This window comes from Micropterus salmoides, unplaced genomic scaffold (assembly GCF_014851395.1).
Source record: "Micropterus salmoides isolate LMB-PRFRI ecotype aquatic unplaced genomic scaffold, ASM1485139v1 Ms_hic_scaffold_14, whole genome shotgun sequence".
Taxonomy (NCBI): Eukaryota; Metazoa; Chordata; class Actinopteri; order Centrarchiformes; family Centrarchidae; genus Micropterus; species Micropterus salmoides.
Window position 1 is genome coordinate 20181600 of NW_024040485.1, and position 13037 is coordinate 20194636.

Sequence of the window (13037 nt, forward strand, 5' to 3'; positions counted from 1 at the left end):
CTAGTGTATGCACAGTTGGATGCTGGGAACAGTCTCTTATATGACTCTAAATATAGAGACCTTCCCTTTTGCTGTGTGTGGACTCGCACTTAGTCTCTCTCTTTCTGTCTCACTGACTTGAACACACACACACACACATCTCAATAAACACTCAGGGTTATCGCAACTTTTGTCTCACACACACACACACACACAAATGCACAAGTTTGTGTGTGTGTCTCATGAGGGCTCCGGTGAAGTAGGGCAGGCTAGAGGAAAGTGGGGCGACAGGGGGGCGGGAAACGAGCCCAGTCAGAATATCAATAATAGATAAACATGTTACCATCAGCAGGGACTAAAGGAGGGGGAGATGTAGAGAGAGAGAGAGAGTGAGGGCCTGGTAGAAAGGGTAAAGACTGAGGACAAAGGACAAGAGGAGAGAGAGAAGCTGCTAGAAACAGGGGGAAGAGAAAGATAGCAGTCAGACAGACAAGAGTGAGAAGAGCCGCATGTTAAGTCAAGGGCATTTGCTTTTAAAAAATCAGTTTACTTAAATTAGGTAAATAAATTTTCTTACTTATGTCAAGTGATATCTTGGCATGCAGGGAGTTTTGGTTTTATTTGCCCAGGAGATATCTGTGTCAGATTTTTGCTGCTGTAATGAGGCCACATATAGAAATTTTTTAACAGTGCGTAAAAAAAAAATCCCATATTGAATTGCAAAAATTAATTTAAATGAAGCTGGACAGTGGATGCAGTCGAGGAGCCAGCTCAGAGGGCTCTGGCAAGAAAACGCAGAGTCATTGTGAAGTGAACACCGTATTTCTACTGTTTACCTCGCGACTGACACAATGAAAGATAAAATGATTGCCTTCATGATAACTAAAAACCCGTCTCATAGTATTGATCTGTGACTCAAACTGGACTTGAACTGGACTGTTTTTAGTCTGAAATGCCCACTAATATGGTATGTGCTGCTCACAGCATTAAAGATTTACATTCCAACAGCAAAACAATGCTGTCATTTTGAACAACCGACAAACCACACTTTGTACAATCTTCATATGGACTTAGAAAGAAAATAGAAAGTATCCACTGAAAACTCACAGTAAAGTGCCTCTAACGTGGAAAAATAGACGCTGACTGTGGAGAGACATGGCACTGTTGGCATTTTGAAATGTAATTTTTTCAATTCTTTGCGCACCACAGAATGAAAATATATTCTCCTCAATTGTATTGGGGCCAGGGCATACATATTAGAGACAGATATTTAAAATCTAAAAATTCTGTGTGGCTAGATAGGGCAAGTGAGAAAATAATTAATTAGGTCAAACCAATGCTTTAACATGGTGTGGCTTCAAAAACTGTTTTTCTTCCAGTTAACCATGAAAGAAGAATAAATCCTTTTTTCACCATTTTTAGTCACTTGTCACTGTAAACTTCAATTTCCAATTACTTTAAAAAAAGATTTTTTACTCTGTAGTAGCAGCTGATTTTGCTGCTACTCCATGCAAATACATGCACCCCAACCACCTCTGTCAGTGTGAATACATATTCTTGCAGTGATAATACCTCTGCAATTTTTTTGGTCCAGTTTTTCTTGAGTCCTTGAGTCACTAGTAATGAGTGCAGGAGTGGAGGCGAGTGAGAGAATGGAAAAAAATGAAAGAACGTAAGGTTGAGTTTGGAAATGTACCATTTTTCACATTTAAGTAGGCAAACCAGTGTGAGAGGTGAGCCATCCAACAGTGTTCCAAATCCATTTAGCCTAAGGTAAATGATGAAAATAGGATGCACAGGGCTCCACTCTGCACGCCATTGTCACCCCTGATTCATATTTATGCAGCCTCTAGCATAAAATCAGGTGTGTGTGTGTGTGTGTGTGTGTGAGATTCAGTTTCTTCTGTGCCTGGATGTGTGAGAGGGAGTACGAGTGGAAAAGAAAAAGAGAGGAGGGTATTCAGAGGTGTTTTGCTACAGGGCATCCCAGCACTCACTTTCTTATAAATTTTGGCTCTTGTAACCCCAGCCAGGGTTTGAGTGTGTGTGCATTTATTTATGTGTATTTTTGTGCCTGTTTCATGACTGCATGTGTGTGTGTATGTGTGTTTAAACCAATTACTGATTGGCTCCTTGGCTCCTGCGTCCACCCAAGGCATTTTTTGGCAATTGAGTAACTCCGGGGTTACCATGAGGGCTTGTTGCTCATGGCAACTCAGCTGTGTCCACTTTTGTCTGCTCCTTTTCTAACTTGAAAAGACATGATCACACACAAAGAGCGAAAAGGAGGCATATTGTGTTCCATCTAATGCGTTCAACAGTGAAATATCGATTCAGCACCATTAAAACCTCCCAAACAAATTGATGACCAACTAGTTGTGTGCCAGTACCAGTGAAAGGGGGTGGTGGTGTATGTAAGCATGTGTGTGTGTGTGTATAAACACACAGACAGCCTGCCTCAGTTCTTGTCCCTATGTACAAGCCTTTCTATTATTCCTTCCTTAATGACACTAATTAGACTGTTCCCTTTAATTAATCTGTCCTTGATTGAGCGTGTGTGAGTGCACAGGGGCTTTGTGTGTGTGTGTGTGTGTGTGTGTGTGTGTGTGTGTGTTGCTGCCAATGAGGCATGATAATCAGACTGCTAATCCTGCTGATCCTGATACTCTGTGAGTGAGTGAGTGATAGAAAACAACGCCGCATGTGGAGCTCCTTGAATTCCACCGTGTTCTTGTCACTGACCTCCAAACAGAACGGGGCTAAAGCAGACATCTACAATTATCAAGGTGGAGTGAGTACAAGTGGAATCCATTACAGTCTCCTAATTACTTCCAAAGGTTGCAATTAGTCAAGTAGTGCATTGGGCTTGCATGAGGAAATGAGAGGGGGAAAAAATCACAGAAGGATTTGGAGTTGCACCAGCTCCCCTCTTTCTCTAATAAATATGATCGGGCATAGTCTCCCTCTTTTCTTTGTTTCCTCTTGACTGTTTCTTATTTTGGTTTGCCTCAGGCCTTGTGCAAAACCCAGTCCACCTCAGCAGAGAAAATGAGACAATGTTTCTGCCTATTGACTTTCTGTTTTTATTCTATAATTGTTGCCATAAAGCATAATTAAACTTCATTGTTCATTCCTTCATCCTCTCTTTTTGCCGCTCGCTCTTTCGTTGCTCTTCGTGTGTTAGAAAGTAATTATATCTCTGTGTGCCTGCGAGACGGCACACTCCTGATCCACTGATGAGAGCAGGCTGGGAGGTTGAATATAATGAAATGGAATACATTACAGGATGCCAGCGCGCCATTAGCCTGGCCTTCCAGAGACCTGCTGCTTCGACACAACACACCAAGAACTTCTCTTTCCAAATGTCTCTTTTAGACCAAAGTTACCAGCTCACATGAGTCCATGAAGTTGATGTCACGCTTTGGGTAACCATATTGCACTGCTACTCTGTTCCCAGGAGTAACTGCTGGTGAAAATAAAACTCAACTTTTGCGTGTTTGTTTCTGCTTTTGACAGCTACATAAACAGATTCAGCACCCAAGATAATTAAAAGCAACGCATCTTGTGATCAGAGTCAGAGGTAAAGTGACATCCTCCTCCTAAATTTACGTTTAGCTGCTTGGAATTTCCTTTCATGTAAGCAAAGCAAGTAAAGTGGGAGATCCTTCAAACCACAGCAACAATGACAAAACCTTGTCCCACTCCTGTATTTTCAAATCCAGGAATCTCCAGAGTGGGTGCTTTGTGAGTTGTTTACTTTGTTTGTCTGACTAACAATCAGCAACTTCTGCTGATATTTAGCAGTCATATTTATGGAAACAGAAATAATACACATAGAACATGGCTTCATTAACATTAACAAACATTATGTGGTTGAGTGTGGTCAGAAGGATGTTCCTTCATGTATGTAATCAGTGAATAAACATGTCAGTGCTCTCTGGTAGACGAACTATGTGATGTGAAATTCAATTTATATCATATTTTAGATAAACTCATTTTGTAGAAAAATATCACTATTTAGAAAAAAGTAAAGCAACCAGTAATGTTCCTCAGTTACTGACTTTATACAACCTGAATCAAAGCGTACAAGTCACACAATCAGTGTGAAGTACAATTCAATCAGAAGGTGTAAGCCCAGAATAGACATTACCAAATATTTGTTATCAGGCTTCTACAAGAGAAATAAGAGGAATAATAATGGGTAGAGACCACTATTAATAGGACAGCTGCAGAGCAGACGGGACAGGTGCAGCATGGGTCAAATGTCAAGCACAGAGTTAACTCATGTCTCAGATATTATCTATCATGTAAACTAGCTCTCTGAGAAGCTGGCTACAAGCGTGCGTGTGTGCAAGAAGAGGGAGGTTAAAATACTATCTGCTTTTGTGCTTTGCTATCTTAACATCATAGACTCAAACACTTACACACATGGACACAGATAGATGGGAGAAAAGGGTGTGTTGGGGGTAGAAGCGTTAAAAGAAGAAGGAGGGAGAAAGACCTTTAAAGAGAAAATGAATGACAAAATATGAGATAGCTTAGGGAGGTGCCGCCTCTGCAGCCACTTTTCTCTCACAGAGCGGAGGAGCCGGCATCACAGCATCAGCATACAAACACCTCAGTAATGAAGCGCCAGCAGTCCTGGGCTCTAACCACGCAGACCTATCCATCTCCCCCATGCATTATTCACCGCACACAGCCATTTTACCGCCCAGCGCACCCGGCAAAGATTGGTTCCACTTTTTATTTATCTGTTTTTCATCCCCTCCCTCCTTTCCCTCCTCCTTCCTTTCCGCAGCTTTTCAATTAAATTAAGGCAAGCGCGACACTAAATCCATGCGGCAGAAGCTGCCCACATGACAATTAGACTGTCAGCCAGACAGAGAAAGAGGGAGAGACGAGATAGTGAACACAGCCCAGGTAAGCTGTCAGTGCTGAAATGCTCATTTAGGGCAGTGAACCAAAGCCCCGACAATATGCCCAGGTCGGTACATTGTAGTTCTTTGAGACCACATTCTGCTCAGACTACCAGTAGACTCTCATTTAAAGGTCAAATTTCAATATTTAGATTTTAGTCAAACATCAAAAACTGACAACTAATTAATTCAGACCAAAATGAAAAGCATTAATTGCATTTACTTCAGCCAGGAGTGAGTAATTTATGCTATTAAAACATTGCTGATAAAAACTAGATTTCATTTTTTGGCAGAAGCTCGATTTATGATTAATTCCCATAATCTCAGATGAACCTCGTAATCAGTCAGCAACATTACACTACTGCTTGGTGGGGTTGCTGCTGTTTCTGTGAGCCAGAAACTAGAGGTAGTATGCTACAGGTGCAGCTAGTAGGGTTTATTAAAGAGACATCTGATTAGCTAGTAGCTCCTGTTTGGGCTAAGAGAGAGGAGTGGTAGTTATAAGCTCAAATTATTATTTGTTGTTAGTTACAAACATTCTTTCTAGCAGGATCAGAGCAGCTGACGGGGAGATTATGACTTGCTCCTTTGAGCAACATTTGGAAAATGTTGCCAACAAAAAGCAAGATTCAACAGAACATTAGCTGAAATATTTCAAGAAGCTGACTAATGGAAAAACTGCATGCTGTTAATCACCTCCAGATAAACTCTCTGTATGTTTAGTCTACACTGCACCCTGTTTTCATCTATTAATGTTATGTTAAATGATTTAAATTTAGGCTTGATGAAATTCAAATAAATTGATTTATAGTCATAATTGATAAATTATGACTATAATTAATTAATAATTATTATAATTATTAATTAGTTAAATTGAGGAATATAAGAAATGGCTTCTCATTTTTATCCGGCAAGCGTAGTTTATGTCTGCTGAAAGGTGTATGTGCAACAACTTAAAGGCACTAAAATGTGGTTGTAAATGCATTAAGAGAAAGTAGATTTAGAAGTAACTCACCTTACAATCCCCAGCATGTGTGTGTATTTGCGAGCGTGTGTGCAATGTCTGGTTCGCGCCAGAAATAATGTGTGTATGTTAGTTTGCATGCAAAACCCTAAGTAAAAGCTAAGTTGAAGCGTAATCAACTTAGTTCACATTCATTCACTCCACTGAAGTTTCAATGTGTTGAAATATATTGTAGATTGTGTTGTGTGTGCATGTGCGCTGACTTACTTCGTTCGTTAGCTGGCATTGGCGGTCATTGCTGTTGGCGCTAAATAAACTTGTTTACACTCGGTATGCATATTTAGCTAACCAGGAATCGCTTCGCTGCCATAAGAAAGGAGTTCGGTGTAGTCTGCCCTAAGCAGACTACCAGGTGGAAGGGACCTCAGTGCAGAGGTGATAAAGCCATCAGAGGAAAGAGTGGTAAAAGAGAGGATTGGGCATGTGGGTTTTCTTGACCCGGTTGGGAGCATTGTCCAGGGGAAATCAGTTTACAGGTATCAATGGTCTTAAATTAACTTTTTTTGCTGCCTGCTACTATGGCAGGCAAGCATTTTTTTGCTTACCACTTATCTGCCACTTTTGAAAAGTATGCACTAAATGAAGAAATAACATTTAGCTCATTTAGGCATACTTTAATGTAATTAATGTTGTCATTCAATGTTTGATATTTACATAAAAAACATTACATGTCTTTTTGGCAAGGCACATCTTTTTGTACATGACAATGACTCCACCTTACGTAACAACCAGGTTTTTCAAAGGTACCTATAGTCAACAAGAAACAAAAAGACAGACAGAGTGGTATTGATCTTCTCATCTAACTCTCGGCTCGAAAGGGAATAAATCTCCTAAAATGCCACACTATTCCGTAATAGTGCATCTTCAATAGAAGGACCACTGCTGTCCAGTTTCTCTGCATTGGGTCAATAAAGTTACTTAGCTTGGCTGTTTCTTAAAGTTGTCAAAGTTCTAACTGTAGAGAAGTCCATGTACAAGTGAGGCAACAGAGACATGGGTGTGTGACTTATCAAGAGACATACAGAAAAGAACAGTTTAATAAAAAAGATGCCTTACATTAAGAATGTCTATGACCAGGAGGACAGAGAGTCATTCTTTCTTATATGACCTTGAGTGACATTGAAGAAACAAATTAAATTACATTCTGGTTTCCCTAGCAACAGCTGATTCACATGTGCGTCTTTTGACCTCCGCTTAAATGTGTGCGTTTTCAAACGTGGGTCTGTGGGTTGTCAGCTGCGACAGGTAAAGTGAGGTTTTGCCGGAGACAATTGGGAGTCAGCAGTCATTTCAGGGAGACCGCTGTTCCCGAAATGAGCAGAGACAGAACCCAAACCAAGCAATTAAGGAAAAGGTCAGGCTGGATAGATAGTCTCCCATATCATGAAGGAGGGAAAGCACACACACGTAAGCACGTAGTAAGTAGTATTACTATGCTTGTGAGGACATTCAAGGAATGCATTGACTCCTTTACAACTAAAACTGACAGCCACCACAGCATGTTTAACCTTAACCCTAACCTTTATTTTCACTTTATACCTGAAGTCAAGTCCTAACCCTTAAAGAAGAAATGGTGACCAGCAAACATCCTCACTTTGGCTACTTTCCCTTTTTATATATTCTTTTTAGCTTGGTCCTGATAAGAATGGATTACACACACACATATATATGCAGACACAGAGCAACAGTAAGTGTGGCAGTGTAGATTCAGTGACACACATGAGGGCACTCAAGTGCACACTTACATGCACAAAGACGCACATCACTTTTCTACATTTGTGTCCGATGTCGAAGGGTAGTTAAGATGGTGACATTTCACCAGAGGGCCTTTTAATGAGATGTGAATGATGTAACTGAAGCAGAGAGGGGGATCCTGCTGCAAGCTGTGGCATCAGTTAACAACTGAGAAAGGGGCAGGGAGGGGCTGGAAGGCTGCATGAGATGAGACATGCTACAGGAATTACAATGCATACATAGCGGGGAAAAAGCGTAGACAGGCAGTAGGGAGAAGAAAGTGGGTTAGTTAGGTATATGGGAAGAAAAAGAAAATGAGAGTGAGAGAGAAAAGGGGAAGGAGGGAGGGAGGAAGACAGAGAGGGAAAATGGGAGAGACACTCAGCTGAGCGAGAACACAGAAAAGTCATAACCCAGATTCAATTAACATCTGATTGCTGTTCTATTGCTGTAATATTATACAGCTGAGAGCAGTTTCATATTTCAAACAAAGGCCAAGCATCAGCCTCATTTATGATCTCCCTCACACACACATTTTATCTCACACACACACTTATATAGACACTCAGAAACAGAAAATGGTTTGCTCTCACTCTAAAGTAAAGCAACGGAGAAGTACATTAGAATAAAAACAAGAGATGGAGAAATGGCACTCAGTCAAGAGGAGCTTTGGAGGCTTGAGTGACAACCTATTTGTTTGGCATGATGAAGATATTTCCATCCAGGCGGCTATTTGTAGAGTTAGTGCCTAGGACAGCCTGTCAAATCTGCTTTAGCTCTCCATCCTGTCTGCACACTGCTGCCATCCCGCACACATCAACACACATTGTCTGTCTCGGGCACAGACCACAACAGGTGTGCATCTGTGTGACTGTGTGAGAAAGGCAGCTCGCTTTTGGGGGCACCATTAACAGCACATCACCTCTGGGCTGAATTATTTAAGGCCAATACACACACACAACCACACACGTGTGCACACAGAGTAAACGCATTATCTTCACCTTTTCTATGTCGCTTAGCCAGAGGGTTATCACCTTCGCCCCTCTCTCACATCTACCCAGTGGCAAAACATTGCGTGAACAGGAGAGGACAAGGTGGGTGGTTTCTATGCAGTGAGCAGGTCGAATGCTGTTGTAGTAGTACAGAAAGAAGGTAATGTAGTTTCTCAAACACCACACATCCATCACTTGCGTAACAACAGGAAATAGAGCTAAAACCAAACCATAATGTCACGGCGAGCTATAAAAAAGACGCTCAGGGGCAACAACATCACAGAACCCCAAGTCATCAGAGAATGGACATCTGTTACAAATGCACACATGCACACTTACGAAACATAAATACACATGTGGACACACATACATACACACACTGATTGTCTCTCTCCACACAGTCATAACTTTGTGAGCACATAAGTGGCTTTTGGGGAGACTCCAGGCAGAGAACTGAAGAGGCGCACATTCTCTGCGTCTCTCTCTCTCTCTCTCACTCTTCCCCAACACACATTAAGTTGGGTAGGGGAGATTGTGAACTCTGGTTGAACTCGGGGTAAAAGAGAGGTGAGAGGCAGTGCCACTCCCATGTACGGGTGGATACACACATACGCACCAACTAGTATTATGATAAATACAGTGTGACCCACAAAAAATTGTATATAGCGTGTTTGGAAACAACATGCAGATGGTGTTTGACAAATTTGACCTTAAAAGATGTGATCTTGATTTAAACATACATCCAGTTAGCTCAGAAAACACACTCAGTCTGACCCTTTGTGTGTATGTGTGTGTGCGCGTGTGTGTTTGCAGTGGCGTCACTGCTCACAGGAATCCCATTAACCTTTTCAGACCTCCCCTCCTTAAATACAGTTTGACTGACTGCACGTTTCTGAAATTCGCATTCAATTATTGAACAGAACAAGGCACCACCATTCATTCACATTAAACACCAGACAATTGACATTCGAAGCAACAAACAGCAAAAATGTTTAATTTTTTGCCAAAAAAGGGAATTTGTTTTATTTGTAGTGAAAAATATATGATGCTCTGGTACAGTGTGGTGGTGGCGGAGATGATGGTGATGGTGGTGGCGGGGTCCCCTCTAAAAGATTAATGTGTAACTTTGTGTGACCCTGGCTCACTGCCTCACTAAGTCTTGTTGGCAACCTACAGTAGGCCTGGAGTGTTCACCAAGAGCTGTTAGCTATGGCTCATCACACACATGCACACACATGCACACACATGCGCACAAACACACAGGAGCAACCAGACATCCATTCAGCAACATACAAGCATAAATGGACACATCAAGTGCACATACTAAAACATACATACTACACACACACACACACACACACACACAGAGGCCAGTGCATTCACATGAGCACGGAAGTGCACATTCATAGATGACAGAGACACACATACACACACATATTGGCTAACTGGTGGTTGATCAAGCCAATCTAAATGCTAAACAAGAATTTGTCTCAGGAGTAAAGTACTGGCTGGCTGCAGACTGTCTCTTCTCTAGAGGCACTCAACAAGGGTACATAAAATGTATGTGCATGTGCGCGCGTGTATTTGTGTCCTTTGTGTGTGTGTGTGTGTGTGTGTGTGTGTGTGTGTGTGTGTAGCAAAGTTCAGTTTCAGTTTCCTCGCATTTTCAAGACCCCAGGCTCTCATCACACTGAGAAGATTCTGAGGCACTTTCTAGAAATTTTTTTCAGTAATTGCTAGCTAGAGAAGAGAAAAATAATGCCGGTATCAAACCAAACACACAAAAGATGGGAGGGATGCACAAAAACACACACTCACATATACAGACACTGCAGGTAACTCAGCCGCAGAGCGATATGTGCATGATAATACGGCCTTTGAAATCAGCTCCCCGATTCAACAGTAAGCCTGTGTGATGATGCTTCTGTGCAAACAGAGAATACGGATGGTGTATACATGCATGTGTACTTACTTGATATTCTGTGTGGCAGCTTTACACTCCCACAGGCCCACAGCTGCAACAAAGAGGACTACAAATAAGTAAACCAGCAACTACGACTTAACAATTCATTTCAGGGAAAAGACAACAAGCTCCACATTAGCATATTATCTATTATAATATCTAGTGTGACGTCTCACGGCACACGCCAGTACAAACCTTACTGCTGGTTAATTTTTCTCATGGTGTTCAAATTGTAATACCCAATATTTTCTCACCAATTTGCCTGTTCTGCTGTTTGGTATACACCTAATCAACCAGCAACGTATCGTATGGGGCAATTGTGCCTGTCAAAATTACACCCAATAAAGTCCTTCTTTTTGCCACCAACAGGCTCAAAATCATGGATATGATCCTTACGAGTGACTCCAGGTGAAAGCCTTTGTTTATAACCAGAAACAAACCATCAATTCAAATGATTTGCATCAAAGCTTTGTTTAATCCATATAACTATTTATGACGCACTGTGTTTCGCATGGATGATTACTACTGTCGCACAATGCATTTTCACTGCGTGTGATCCAAGACACTTCAGAGCGTGTTTGGTGTGATTTGACAGCGTGGATTATTACAAAGAGGAGGAAGGGAGAGAAAATAGCGAGGGGCGCAAAGAAGAGACAGGCCAGAGAAAGCGACAGAGAGTGTCCACGAAAACTCTGTATAAGTATTGTAAAATTGAACCAGCCTACCACAATAGTACAATGTGCCCGATGCAAGGTATATGAAGGCTAGTAAATACTGTAGGCTATGTTAATTACGGCTATGGCTAGTTGTAATGTCCCTGAGTCAGCTAGGTTTTGTCCAAGACATTAACCAGAGAAAATAAAATGCTACAGTCAATTTGAGAAAGCCTGAGCTTCATTCATGTTATTTATTATTATTATGATAGCCACAGTTACTGTATACAAATTTTTGCCTCCTACAAATGCCACAACAAAGACAGTCAAGGCTTTCAGTATACCTGAGCTGTAGTTAGGTTGAAACTTATAGTTTAAGTATATATATACCTTTTTTAAAAGCGAAAGGTGTGTTGTTTTGCAGAATGTAATATGGCGCTTAAATGCACTAAATAGGTTTAGTTTTGACAGATAATAATGTTGTATGAAATTTAAGCACTACAAAATAATATTTTTCTAAAAATTAAACAAATTAGTTGTTCATTTTCAGAGACGTGTCTTATTTTCTCATCTGCATATTTACTTTTGCTCTTTAATAAAGCAAAAGTAGTATTTCTCCAATTACACGATTAATCTATGGATTAATGGTAGAACACTGGATTATCAAAATAATCTATTGCTGCAGCCATAATAGCTAGCAAGACTATATTCCCTACTTCTGACTTCTGTCTCTTGTTAAAAACAAGAGCAGTTTCATATTTCAAGTGTCACCGGGAGTCACTCGTGGGGATCCTTTCCATGATGTTATCAGACAACTCGTATTTTGTGGACATAATTTTGATGGGCGCAATTTCACTGAAAGAATATATTGCAGCCACAGCAGCAGGTTCGCGGCTGCTGGCTGAAGCCATCTACAGCAGGTTCGCGGCTGCTGGCTGAAGCCATCTACTGCACGGATTCCAAAACTTTTTGAACCTATTAGTCATTTCTACACCAAAATACGTGAAAATAGGGCCGAGGCTTAAAAATACTGAAATAATCCTTTAAGACTGTATGTTTAAGTATAGGAGGATGCAGGCGGTGTGCACCTGTATGCGCGGGTGTGTGAGTATGTGTGTTTGAACCAATGAGAACACACAGAGGACGCCATGATGAAGATTGACTTGTTGAGTAATGAAAACCCACTGCAGCCCTCCTCTGAGAGACAGAGCAAGGGAGAGGAACGAGAGAGTGAAGTAATGAAGTAATGAAGGAGCAAACGGCTCAGAGGCTTGCACTTTGGAAAAAGGGCCGTCTCTGGGGGACAGAGAGAAAAGGGGCAGAGACAGGGAGCTGAAGAAAGAGAGGAGAAAGTAGAGAAAAGGGGGGCGGGAGGGTTAGAGAGCAACGGGGCCAGGGAGAAGAGAGTGGAAAGGCAACAGCCATGATGGATGTAGAGACATTTGCATGCATTACACATTTAGGACGAAACAGGAGGGCAGGGTACCTGAAGAATCACAGCAAAGTAATATCTTGTTTGGAAACCAAAGCATGCGGTCATCTCAACAGGTTATTATGGAACAGGTTGTTTGAAAGTTGTTACTAGTTGCTAAGAAGAGAGGGCTCAGGTGTGTGACTGGGAGACTCTTCAGCCTCCATCATAAAATCCCATGGTCACTCTGATCTATAATTCATACCGACAAATGGAGGCGACACCAGACAGAAGACAGGATCACATCTACACACACACACACACACAAACACAATTTCAAAGCCTCAAAATCTGCTGCCACATAC